This window comes from Diadema antillarum, unplaced genomic scaffold (assembly GCF_040938485.1).
Source record: "Diadema antillarum isolate AM-2024a unplaced genomic scaffold, OU_Dant_1.0 scf00000090, whole genome shotgun sequence".
Lineage (NCBI taxonomy): Eukaryota > Metazoa > Echinodermata > Echinoidea > Diadematoida > Diadematidae > Diadema > Diadema antillarum.
In genome coordinates this window covers 949,018-963,664 of record NW_027270979.1, presented here as the reverse complement: position 1 = coordinate 963,664, position 14,647 = coordinate 949,018, and the positions used below count along the sequence as shown (strand labels likewise).

At 37.3% G+C, this 14,647-nt stretch overlaps 1 protein-coding gene across 1 annotated transcript in view; it reads left to right on the top strand.

The window, feature by feature from the left end:
* The first annotated feature begins 2,397 nt into the window (after positions 1-2,397).
* Positions 2,398-14,647, top strand: part of LOC139718155 (uncharacterized) — a 627,192-nt gene continuing 614,942 nt past the window's right edge. The window contains exon 1 of the mRNA XM_071629640.1: positions 2,398-2,831. The gene's annotated coding sequence lies outside the window, so the exon portion shown is untranslated. The remainder of the gene's footprint in view (positions 2,832-14,647) is intronic.

Sequence of the window (14,647 nt, the reverse complement as noted above, 5' to 3'; positions counted from 1 at the left end):
TCATATTTCTTTCTTCGGCAGGGAGGGATTTGTAGAAAGGAGGGCTTTTTAAAGGAGAAAATAAATGTGAATGAAATCATATACTTATCTTTTGGGGGGTGGACAGGGAGGAGAAGGTGAGGAGATACAACTAGGCCCTATGTTATCGTTTGCGAATATACTATTTTGTAAATACGATATTTTATTTGATGTCTTTTTTTATTCAGCATGAGTAGTTCAAGCTTTTTCACTGAAATTATGCGCACTATCATGAATATCATGCATTAAACGGAAATTGTCCTTTTTTTGGGGGGGGGGTTGAGAAATAAAATATTACAAATTGGGGTGGAGTTATAAGTTTTATGCTTTCACGCATAGGTGATATTGGTAGCACATATTATGCACAACAGAAGTTGCTTATTGTTTGTTCACAAGAATATAGGCCTACGTGAGAAAGATCAACATCATGTTTTCATTCGATGATTTCGCAACTATGCTGTAGAAGGTAAAGATATCACACTATATCATTAGGGTATTCATTATGTGATGTGTTGTTTTGTTAGCAATGACAAAGATATATAATTTTTTCTTTTTGATTGTGTCTGGAATAGGGTCTATCATGATATTGTGCATAGGGTCTATGTGCATGTATATTATAATCGGTCGTTGGTATAGGTCCCTATAAACTATACTTGTGAGGTGATTGCATTCTCCTCATTTTTTTGCATATTTTATACATTACTAATATAGGAGCAAAACATGCGGATACATGAAGTATCGATCGTAGCTTTTTAAATCTATGCCCGATTTGATGAAACTTCTTCAAATCTGTTAAACCCACTTGAACATGGAATAGAAGTTGCACTTATTAAGATTCGATCGGACTCGATATGGAGATTTTTATCATCCTAAAAGTGTGAAGTCAGTGACAGAATAATGAATGGACGGATGGATGGATGAATGAATACACAATTAATTAAACAAGTATACCAAAATATGAACTGAGATAAATGATAGATATCACTTACAGTATATAACAGCAAGTTTGCCAGATTTATAATCTCACCGCCACACTCAGTAGACCGAGACTTAAAGGGCAAGTTCACCTTCACAAACATAAGGATTGAGAAAATGCAACAATATTAGTAGAACACATCAGTGAAAGTTTGAGGAAAATTGGACAATCGATGCAAAAGTTATGAATTTTTTAAATTTTTGTGTTGGAACCGCTGGATGAGGAGACTACTACAGTTTGTGAGTCATATGCGTACAACAGTATAAAGAAAATGTAAAAGAAAATTCAACATATTTTCACTTTTTTCGCATAATAAAAGAGCACTTGACTTGCCTCTTTCTAACGGCAGGGGGAATAATATTACCCATAACATTTGTCGGTAACGAGTCAGGGGAATGTGTACTTTTTTCAAAAGATGGAATTTTGTGAAATTCTCTTTATATTTTCCTTATATTGTTGTACGCATGTGACATCGTACACTGCAGTAGTCTTCTCATCCAGCGGTTACTGCACAAAAACTTCAAAAAATCATAACTTTTGAACGGATTGTCCAATTTTCCTCAAACTTTCACTGATGTGTTCTACTAATATTGCTACATTCTCTCAATCCTTATGTTTATGAAGGTGAACTTGTCCTTTAACCCTTCCATTAGTGCCGCCATTATTCATGTCTTACCTAGCTATCACATGCATTTTTCCTTATTGTTTTGATTCTGTGTGTGCTGTCCACTCGTCTGCTGCCTCGCTCTTTAATAGCATTTGGAACGGAACATAATGTTTTAAACTAGTTTATGTCAAACCTGAAGCATATACTATGTGCGCCAATAAAATCAAACTGCTTTTAATAGACAAACGATGTGTGCCTCCCACCTCCTTCCTTTTCTTTTTTCTTTTCTTTTGTTTCTTTCTTTTTGTCTCGGTAAATGTTGAGAATCCTCCTCCCTCATTCTGCAAATTACGAAACTATAACTAAACACCTTGCTGTTTACTTACCGATGTAAAAATAGATGAAATATATGGCGGAGCGAAGAATCAACTCTCGACTGCTGCCTGGTTTCGTACGCCAAGCGCTAAGTGGGTTCAACTGCACAGTGGTATCAGTGTAATGTTGGTAATGAATCTTAAACCATGATTTAAACGCAGGAATTCATCTCTAATCAATGCAATTCAAGCTCATTCCGTTTAGCGACGGTTAAGCCTGTGGCAAAACATGTAATGAGCCAAAGAAAAACAAGTGTCCTAATTACATTACATTAACACGACCGTTTTGTTTTTATTCGTCTCTCACAGGCTCACAAGCCTTCGTCTGCCTGCCAGTGAACTTTGGGGGCACCGTTGATTTATTATGTAAATCACCGCCTCCCTGCAATACCCAAATTAAGCAGTTGTGCGCAACCGTAATGGCGATCTCCATAGACTGACGAGTGTGTCGGCTTTGCACCGTAATTGACGATTGATAAGCATTTATCGGTGAAATTAATCCTGCATATTTTGTGAGTGCATTGGCACATGTATCGTCTTAACGACTTGAGAGTTTTGCCGAATTTTGAACTGCATAAGATGGGATTTTCATAGCAGACATGTAACCGTACGGGACAAATTGGCTGTGTCAAGCAGTTGAAGATACTCATTGAGGAGATAGCGAGCGAGCGCTGACTGCAGTAAAACGGTGAGGAAGTGAGGGGAGCACAGGCGCTTTCATTGATCCAGCCTTTGTATGTGTGCACTTGAAATCGTGCGACCTGTGCTTTACCCAGTGAAAATAGTCAACAAATCAGACGAACTGCCCAGTAAAGTTCGCGAGGAGTATTTCTTTCGGCTTCGTGACCCTTTCGAGGTAAGTCCAGTCAGAAATGACATCATTAGTCGTGGAAATCGAGGAAATGATCAAAATATTTGAGAAAAGACGCAAATATTGAATCAGTATTGATGAAGTGGATGTGACCAGTGCAGTGCTAATGCTGTGCAATGAATGGGTGTAGAAACGTACAGAGTGTTTGCATGGTGCTATATGCTGATGTGATGTTGCAGATGCTTGTGCAAGATAAGCAAATTTAGGGGTGAATTTACCCTACAGTAAAGATAATACTGGATGAGACCAATGAAACTGTCACAGGAGCTCAGTCAAACTTTGATGTAATCATATGGTACAATATCTAGAAATCGGATATTGAAAAAATGAGGGGAACACGATATGAGTCATGTTACTCATGATTTGCACATTCTGCTATATTCTATTTAGATCTAGTCTATACGAGTTCTAGATGTCTAATATCTATTGTTTTCTAGTCGATGTCTAACTGTAACAATATGTTGTAATTGTAAACTCCTAGATGTATGCTTGGGACAAGATCCAATATAGCGTATGAATTAAATATGTTGTTGCTCATTTGAGGGGTAGACTAGCTACATGTACATCATGTACATGTTTCTGTATTTCTTGAAAGAGAAAGGAACAGAAAAGTTGCTTTTTTTCACACAGACTTCAGCTTCCCTTGACTTTTTAAGGATCATATCTTTAAAGGACAAGTTTGCCTTTATACATCTGTGGATTGAGAGGATGCAGCAATATTTAATAATAAAACACATTGAAAGTTTGAGGAAAATCATACAATTTGTTTGACAATGCATTTTTTCTTTAAATTTACACTACAACTTAGCTTATAGTATACTTGGTAATGTGAGAGCTGTCATTCACAGCAACATCGGTTTGGGAGTACAGTTGTAAATGCTCCATCTGGATGCAGTTTTATAGTATTTTAAGGTATGCTCTGGTAAAATGGCAATCTTATAGGCCTGTAAAATGATATTTATGGCCAATTAATTTTGACCGCCATTATATTTAAAAGACAAGTAGTGAATGGTCACGAGCGTGATAGTACAAGATTTTGGACAAGGGAAAAGGTGAGATACTCCATTCAAAGAGGCGAAGCCAAGTTGAATAGTGGGTTTTATCTTTTACCAAGTGCGAGAGCTTGTTCCATTGCAGAAGAAAGATGTAGGCCTACATTGTATAATTTTTGTTTTAAACAACACCTCGTACATCAGCGGAAGTGGTCCACACAGATTCTTGAATATCATGACGCACAGAAAGGCACCCATTTTGCATGAAATGAAAATGGTTTCACATTGTACTGTGGCCATGTGGCACAGTCAAATGAAATATATGTGCAAAAACTACATGCTGATTATGAGCCTACATAACATGGGACTAAATGTAAATTTGTGATGTCAGCCGTGCAATATCAAAGATTTCTCAGAAATTGCACCCTCCAAAGGAACAGCGTGCATTCGTACAGTTGTACTTCTACAATTTTGTAACTTCTGCATGTTACATGATGAGCAATCGGCCAGTCGGATAAAGGTACTAGAATCATTTTAGGTGTTATATTCTAAGACATTCAACTGTTAGAAGCACACTTCCCATTACATGGCTATGATAGGTCTGATCTGCCCATCGAATATTACAGGTATTTCAGATTCCTCTGGAAAATTGTAAATTGTGTGCCAGTAATATCATTCCTGAAGACAAGTGCTAGAGCAATGAAATTATATTTTGAACTAAATGCGACTGATATGAGTTTGCGGCTGTGACCTAGGTATACACTGGGTGTAAGATGTTGCAGGATTATGGGGTATTCATAAAGATATTCCCTTCCCATCTGTACAATGTACGTAAACTTGTAAACTGAGCAGGTACCGTGTAAATTGTATGTACAGGCTTGTACCTCGTACATGAACAGTGTTCTGTATCAGCAGTGGATAACATCCTTGAAAAGTACTCATTGAAGGTTGGAATATGTTGTGAATAGAATTCTGATGTATGATGGGCATAAAGTTTAATAAACCAAACTTATTTGCTACTCAGTGTCATCAAAATTAATAAATCTTTGGTAGCCACTGTGCAAAAAATGTATGGCACAGATAGAAAAATATCTCTTCCGGGTTATATAATTTGTTCTAAATTTGACTTAAATCTGTTCATTGATGGGCTCCCAACTACAAATGATGCAGTGGCGGATCCAGGCGGGGGTGCACTGGGCGCGTGCCTCCTTTAATACTTGTTAAAACAAAAGATCGTCTATACAAAAAAAAAAATGGGTTCTGTGCACCCCCTTTAATTTTGTAAGGGCCCTCCCCCCCCCCCCCTTTACGGAATCCCTGGATCCGCCCCTGTGATGGTAGCTTATTCCACTCGTCTTTGAGAGGAGGAGCAAAGTCTCACTTTAAAGTTGACATGTTTCTTCAATATCTGTAATTTGTGTCTGCGTGTCCTTTCTTCAGAAGAGAACTCAAAGAACTTCGAAGACTTTAAATTGTCGATCCCATTTACAGTCTTAAAAATCGTGTTAGATCTATGGTGTCTACAAAATGTTTATTACAAAATGTTCAAGTGAAGGTTATTATACAAATGTACATGTTGAAAGTCCTGAATCTATTATTCGATGCATTGTCCAGGCCTGCATTTATAATCATACCATGATAAATCATGAGTGTATCAGAGATATGGCAGATGAAATTGAATGGGGAAATTTTATTGTCATAAAATAGAACACTCCACATCTCAGCTCCATGGCCCTGCAGTACACTACTGTAGTATCAGCGGTGACCAGCTTCAACCACTGTGGCACAATATGGTACCATGGAGATGTTTTCCATCATGGTACAATTGTAAACTACTGTACCTACAGTATGTAAGAGCAAATATGAAGTGCATTAAAATGGTAGCAAGCTGGTCTGTTTATTTTATTGTCCTGCTCTATGGTAGTGTTTTTTTTAATAGCCCCTTCAATCCATTTTACATATATGTTTTTTATACAAAAATAGGCCTACATACAGTATCTTCAATAAAACATTTTTCATTGTTCTTCAATTTTAATGAATAGAGAGCCAGCAAAAATGTATAAGTGTTATAAAAGCCAACATTTTTCATTTTGTTGTTGTTGTTGAAAGTATTATTATTGTTGCTATTATTATAATTTTAACTAAATTAGCATTATTATCATTATTAGTTGTACAACTACAATTGTACAATGCACATTACGCACAGTACTACGCTGTAAGTACAGTTGTACAGTGTACAGTTGTAGTAGTACAATGTAAGGATGTAGAAAAACTTTGTTGTATAGTTGAGTATTGTTGTAGTATATGGCTGCATGCGTATGGTTATCACTGTGAAAACATGCTGGTTGTAAATCATTTTCATTCACTAGCAGCATGACATAAAATCTCATACTAGTGAACAAAGTTTGAAAGTTAGTGTATTGTACATAAGTGTACACATGTAAGTGTTATCCCACCTCAGTACTGTACAGTGTTGCACACATGGGAAGTCTCTACACTGTACACTACTGTTGTACGTATGCACATAGTCATCACAGTAGACATTTACACAATATTCACTGTTCTACATCTGTAGTACCGGCTCCGTACAAGATAATGGATGCTCATGTACAGTACTATACTTCCTTACACGACCAGCACATGGACTATTTATACAGCTCAATCTTTAACCCTTTAGCAAACTGAAGATTCCATACATAAAGGCCTACTGTTCCCTGGAAGGAACAGCAATCATACTTTCATTTCAACAACTTTATGCAAAATAGATCACTGCCTGTTTATTTTTGATAATATTAAAGTTATGTTTATTTGAAGCCTATTAAGACTTTACCAAGAGACTTGTGTGTCACAGAAATAATCCTGACATACTTTTGTTGACCTTTGACCTCTTTCAAATTACGTTATTATCTAGTCTATATGAAAACAAAAAAAAACCAAAGCATAAATTAAACTACGTTAAAACGAGGAATGTTTGCGTGCATTTTAATTTCGCGAATTTCGCAAGCACCAAGATTCGCGAAATTAAAATGCACACGAAATTTCTTATCTACACTATTGTATGCATTGAACGCCAGTGGCAATTCGCGAAAATGTCATGCCACGAAAAAGGCTTTCGGCTCCAATTCGCGAAAATTTCGTGCCGCGAATATATTATGTTTTACAGTATAAAAAATGGATGGGCGGTTTTGGGCATTTTAGGCAGTGATCTGACGGGCTGTTTTGGGCATTTTAGGGAATAGTGTGACAGGCGGTTCAGTTACTAATGGGTTAAATACAGTGTTCAGTGTGCTACAATTTGTATATTGTTAAATTGAGGTGTGTTGCATTATCATCATAAAAACAGTCAAATGCAACTTTTGGGCTTCTGTATGGTTGACTTTGTAGGCTTTTGAAGGGGGAGGGAATTGAAAAAAAGGTGGACTTTCAAAACTTTATGCTTGACCAATTTGGGCAAGTGTTTTTAATCACTATTCCAAAACACTTGCCCGACTTTGATTTTTACTTGCCTGGGGGCAATTGGGCAAGCGCTTACACAGTGTACATTGTACAATGTGTATGTAGCACCTTGAATGTACAATTGTACCAGGCATATGCAGATGATATTACCATGTGGAATACAACATTATAGACCTTTACACCTTTGCATTCATGCTGTATATGGCAAGGACGTGCTTGACACAGGGGAGTATGTTTATACACGTGAACATTGTACATATCTCTTGATGACATCAATGGTAAAAACAAAACAAACAAACCAGAGCTTAATCTTTTCTTTTCACTTGACAGGTAACATATTTGTATGGGTACCTAGATTATGTAAATGTTTTGTTTTCGCCCCATACATGGTGTAGAGCTGGAATTAAGCTGTTAGTCTATCAAAGTCATTTTATAATTAACAAGTCTCTCACAGGGTTTTGACAAGAAAAATACTTGCACTGTAGGTTTATGGCCAATCACCTGACAACCTTTGGCCCTCTCCTCATGACGTACTTTTACAGTACTGTACAACACATGTCAGTGATTTCTGACAGATCTTATCAGCGCACACAATCCCAGTGTGTTGCTTTCTGCTCATTGTGTGTAATTTGACACATACACTGTACAACCATGTACTGTACAATTGTACGTTTGTACACTGTATATGTACATTCAATTTTGTATCTGTAGGAAATGAGCCCTGAGTCCATTCAATGGCTCACATCAATGCGAAATAATACAGACCGTTTGAATGTGCCTTGTTGTACATTTATGAGGTGTACAATTGGACATGTGTTACATGTATACAATGTACATTTGTACATCAACATCTCAGAATCATGCTTGGCTGATCGGGCAAAGTTACAAGGTACTGTACAGGTACACATGTAGGTTTTACAGAATAGCACTGTTATGCTTATGGTACGACGCATGTTCTTCTGGTGTATATCATCAACAGTGCAATTGTGCAACCTCCATCATATTACAGAGTTTGTGACATACATGTACAATGTAGGCCTTTGTACACTGTTTAAAAAACTGCATTAATCTGTTCCTTTGTATTGTCGCTCAACATTTTATAAAAAAGAATAAAAGTCATGACATACGATTGTACAATGTAGATCTTTTATTGTACAGTACTATAGGCAGTGGCAGTGCACACATGTACACGTGTGTGTACGCTGTAAGAACATTTTTTTTTTCCTACATCTGAGCAGGATTGTGCATGAGATGGCTGAACTCTGTGACCTATCAAATGTCAATTGTAGCATTTAACTTGTCATCTTATGAAAGTAAAATTGTACACTATAACTCTAGGTACAAATGTTCTCGCAGTTTTCACATTACTGTAAAATTGGAAATTTTCGCGGTGTTGAAATTTTTGCGCATTTCGTGCAACCAGAAACTTGCGCTAAAATAAAAGTGCGCAAATATTTTTGTTTGCCATATATGTATATTCCAGTAGATGATGTCTTGATTCCGCGGAATTAAAAACACGCGAAACTCTTCTTACCGGGCCAAGCGCGAAAAATAGTCGCGCAAAAATATCCACTTTTACAGATAATGCTCATTTGTTCTGTCATATCTTGTGCAGACATCTTGTATGCTGTCTTCATATGGCTTTTAAAAAAAATTGTTTTTCTTTTTCAAATGGCAATTGTTCAAGAGAACAGCTTGCCTTTAATGCATCCAGTATCACGCTGATCGTTTGTGGTCTCTCCATGTCCAGCATTGACATGAATAATCTGTGAATCATGAAACAATTTGTCATTCATGGAGAATGCAGAACGCTGTGTCTGAATGCTAATTAATTTTCAAGACAGACTGCATTTTTTTTTCGGGGGGGGGGGGCATAACTCAGATCTGTGATTAGTGTCTACATGTACTGTGTGTGTATATCCTTTTGGAGAGTGCTGCTGCATATATATATGTGCAACTAAATTCCACAGAGCTTTTTATGAGTGTTTTATAAGAATGATATTCTAGGTTATAGGATTAATAAAGATATTAAGATAATTCATCTGGACAATAGGACATCGCATAACACTTGCTGCGTGTGTGCTTTTTGCAACATTGTGTGTTAAAGCCACAATTTATCACTTGAAAAAAAAAAAAAGCTTAAGTGCTTCAAAATAGTTCTAAAATGTGAGTTAGGGATAGGAACAACCGATGTTAAAATGTTAATCAGTATAATCAATGTTAAGTACATGTATGTGAAGTATCAAAAAAAAATATGAACAATACTTTTATTAAAATTGTTTCTAGAACAAACCGTCTTTAGTTACGGCTTATTGAGAAAATTAGTGATATCTCTTTGTATTTGTGCCTTTATTGCCAAATTTGGTAGGATGTTTTGTGATACAACTGAACTCTACATACAATGTACATGTACAATGTAATCATATTGCACTATTATTATCATCATTATTATTATTTGCACCAAATGTGATAATTTGAAAATTTTTTGTTTGCTTCCAATGGTAAACAGTGGCTTTAAATGTTTAAAAAAAGTTATCAATGCCTGTGTACTTTATCATGCAATGGGCACAAAGCATGGTCTCACTTTCTCTCTCTCTCTCTCTCTCTCTCTCTCTTTGATGAAAATATGTCCATTAAGCAACTTTTATGGTCAAATAGTACAAGTTGTGCTTCTTGTTGGAAAGGATAGCTGAGCCAAGATGAAGCCGTTTTTAAGTTAATAATGCATCAGACAGATGCTCTAATTACTCATTTCACTGTGTGTGGTAGCTAGCAGGTCTTCAGCGGGGGAATGTGTGCGTGACTAAGAAGGTTTGTTTTCCTGTGTCTGTCCTTCGTTCGGGTGAACACTTACACGTAAATCATGCATTTCTTGTGTCAGTAAATGAGTGCATCATCCGCAGAAAGCAAGTTCACTTCAAGGTTCTGATACTCCTGTGAATTAGAATTTGAAAGGAGAGAAACATCTCATCAATCAGCCTACCACTCATACTTTATATGGTATACACTGTATTGCACTTGCCCCAAATGATACGTACATTGAATGTCTTTTGAAGATTATGCACAGTTACACATACTGTAGTACTGTAATATGAGGAATGTTCGCTTGCATTTTAATTTCGCGAATTTCCTGAGCGCCAAGATTTGCGAAATTAAAATGCACGCGAAAATTCTTGTCTACACTATATGCATTGAATGCCAGTGGCATTTCGCAAAAATTTCATGCCGCAAAAAAAGCCGTCGGCTCTAATTTGCGAAAAATTCATGCCGCGAATATATCATGTTTTACAGTATACTTTCTCTTTGCCTCTGCTACCAAGTGCTGCCAGAGGCATTACATTTTGCGTTTTGTGTGTGTCTGTCCATCCTTCTGTATGTCCGTTATCAGTTTTGTTGACATCGTAACTTACAAAGTGTAAGAACCGTGTTGTAGACTGTGATCTGAATGAAACTTGGCACGTGCAGGAGTGGACAAATTCGTGCCTGATCAACTTGTGAGTGTGCATGCTCACAATCAGAGGTCATGGGTCAGGGTCAAATTCTGAAATTCCACTTTTTTCCAGCTATCTGTAAATTGCATGAAGTTGTCTTACGGGGGAAACTTAGTGTATACATTTCTTACCAGATAAAAGATTCCGTAGAAAAAGTGTTTGACCATAGGGTGAAATGTCAAAGGTCAAGTTAAAACTATAGTGTATGAGAAAATTTCTTTTTTTTCCTCAGTATCTTAGAAATGGCTGAAGATTTCTCCATGAAACTTTGTTTATACAGGCATGTAGGCATTACATTGTGCTTATTTTTGTGTCTTTTATATGCCACTGCCACAAAGTTGTTTTAACATGGACATTTTTTTTTTGTCTGCCAATACATCCATCCATCTGTTCGTCAGCATGATTTTATGTACAGTATGATATGAATTACACTATTTCCTATCAGCCCATTGAGGTATCCAAGTGAAACTTGGCCTACATTGTAGGTTTACTTGAGGATGCAGTACTGCACCTGCAGTGTAAGATAAAGTTTTAGGCATACATGGTCAAATGTTGAAGGTTATACAAGTTATTGTACATTTTGTAGGTTGTGAGAAAATGCGAAAATTTCACAAGTTTTTCCAAATTTCCAGTACAGATTAAGATATCTTCCTAAAACACTGCTTATACACAAATGGTGCATCACAAAATGCTGATTCTGATTCATGAAACTTGTTAAAATTTCTAAATAATTGCTCTCCGAAACAAATTTGTCATCCAAATGAAACTTGGGTCAAGGGATGTACAATGTCACTGTTATCACATTTTGGGGTTGTGCCATCAAACATTCAAACATGTCAATCATGTGAAACTGTTGTCTCACATACATACATGTACATTGTATCTGTAGTCAAGACGTGCTGTAGACGTATTTGGAGAATGATGCAATATAGTGGAGGCATACCAGTCACCATAGCAACATTTCTTGCTTATTGTAGTCTTGCTTTTTTAAGGTCTTAGAGGCTGTCCTTTCTTAAGTTGCATATAATCATTACAGTTTGTTTTATTTCTGTGATTTAAATAAAACAAACAAACCAAATGTGATGTAAAGAACCTGCCAAAAGAGTGGAATGAGATTAGAAGAAAACAAAGGATATGACTTTCCCTGAAGGGATATTTGCTACTTGTATACTTGATTTGGTTTTAAGAAGTTAAAAGAAAAGAAAACTTTTTTATTCTTAGTTATTTAATTTTTTTAGCTACCATTTATGCTTATCTCTCAAACTCTCTCTTTTTAATCAGTGTCTGCCTGTAGCAGGCAAAAATGGAAATTTCAGACTGTCTTGTTGAATGCAACTTTGTAGGCACATTGTACCTGTTTTTACTGGTTCTGTGCAGAAGAGTGAGATGAAACATATTTGACACGTATAATCTGTTTTCACTGGTTCTGTGCGGAAGAGTAAGATGAAACATGTTTGACACATAATATCAAAATGTTTGTGTGTTTGATAGCCAGGTTTATGTTTGATTAAAAAAGTTATTGCTCCCATTTGCCCCCCCCCCCCCCCCCCCCCCCCCCATTCAGGCGAGGGCATCGTACTTATCACTGGCAAGTGCATACTTGTACTTGCCCCACTGTGAGATTTATCGTATTTGCCCCAGGCAAGCAGGCCAGTGGGTGTGTAGCACCTTTGTCATGTGATGGAACACCCTGAAAATATTGTTCAAAGATTGACTGGAAAATGAGAAGTTGGCGTTTAGCAATGACGTAATCGTCAGTATAATTGTGGTACCCAATATGTGTACTGATTTCGTATTTATCTGTGGAATACAATTGTAGTCAGCAGTAGTTTCTTCTGTTCCAACCGTTTCCTGTTCACTCATTTTTTTTTTTTTCTTTGCAAACTAACTCCAACATTGGGGATGGGTACGGGAAAAGCAAGTGTCAAAGTTTTTTCCTGGTAGTGGTAGACTGCAGTTGAGATTTGTAAGCTTCAGTTTTGTGGATCCCACGGTTTCACCTGGGAAATGGTATACACAGGTAAAGCCAAGGAGCACACTGAATGAATGATATGTGAGCAGTGATAAACTAGTTCGAATGTTGACACAGAAGCCTAGCTGCAAGCATTGGTTGGCCATAAGCCATAGCTAACCTTTGGTACATGTATTCCCTCCCCAATTGGGGTGGGGAGGGGGTGGGGGGGGGAGGGGAGTTAGAAGGTATTTAGACTGATCAATAGAACACATAGAAAAAGTCATGCAATACATGTTTTTGTGCTATCTTTCTCTTCAGCTTGTACTCTCTTGCTCTATGAAATGTTCATGGTCCTTGCTCCTTTTTCCTGTCCTTTTTACCTCTGCAAAACTTTGCTCCACTTTTGATCTTTCCTTTTCCTGTTTTAGTAACCTCTTGCAAAAGCTGGAATTAATACTGATGGGATGCACCAATTCTCTGTGTATGGGACCCACCGTCAAACATGTGATCCTGCGACCTTTTTTAAGCAGCATTAATGATATGACACAAGACAATAGCTAGCCACAACCTTTGGACCATTTGTTCAGAGATAGTAGGATATTTTTTTTTTTCCAGCATGTCCCTGGGAATTTGACCATTGTCTGGAAAAAATATGGTTTAAGTGACAGACAGTGATTACTTTTTGTTCGCTGCTGAGATTTCTTGCCCAGTGCATCCAAAACTACCCAGCATGATGATGATTGGGGGGGTGGGGGGGGGGGGGGGAGGGGGTTAGGGTGTGTTAGGGAGAAGGCCTAGAAGTGAATGTTCAGGATTTTCGCTCTTGTGTGGTGCTACATGTACTCTTAGACGTTTCTCCACCATTCAAGTTCGTCTGTTACAAAAAGTTTGGTGTAGCAGTCTCATCATGAATAGATCCTTGGCAAGAATTACAGTTTGTTTACCTAAAAATCTTTCTTTTTGTCTCCATAGTGTGGAAAGAAATGGAAAGCATACCTATGTACATTATGTATGTGATAATTGATGCAAGTAGTAATTCTTGGTCCAACAGGTTGCAGTATTTGTGATAAATTATGCATATGAGTGGGGGGGGGGGTATTAAGGAGTTATGGAATCATTAAATGTGTATGTGTGAGAGAAGATACAAGGTAAGGAAACATTAAAAACAATGGATTTGTACTGAATGGTTCTGACAATATCAAAAATTTTCAAATGGATGAACAAGAAATATGACCCTGGGTGGACAGATGAGTGAGCTTTGTTATTTGAGTGCAGAGAGAAAAACGGCAATTTAGGCCATGTTGATAGTGTGTAGATTGCCCTTGTCTGTGATATTCTTTTTTTGTATGTGATTAAGCTGTGATTAGTGATCAGAAATGAAACCGTAAATTATCTTACTTGATTAGATCTTGAATCATAGAAATAATGGTTTAGAATGCATGGAAACATTGGGGATGAAAAACATGTGCATTTCAAGAGGGTGTTTAGAACCCTAGTTTGACACAAAACAATGTGTGTGAATAGCATAACACATCTCAGAGACATGCATTGCTGATGATGCTTTATATCCCGTGATTGTTGCATCTTTTGCACTCTTTCCAGGAAAAGGACCCAGTTAAGTGAGTGCTCTTGGTATCCAATCCCTTTTCTCTTCAACAAACGAGAGTGAAATTACTGATATATGACCACCTCTAATGGATAGATGCTGAACTGTGAGTAATTGCTAGAATACATGTATAGTGCTAAAACACTCACAGGCATGTGGAAACCCAGACACTGAAGCAAGTTTTGTTTCTAATGATACATGTACATTTTGTAGCCTTGAACTCTCCATGTTCCCTGAGCTCACGGGCGACTCCGAATCTGCAGTCTGTACATTTAGGGCCCCCGCTGATTGCAAAGCTCTTT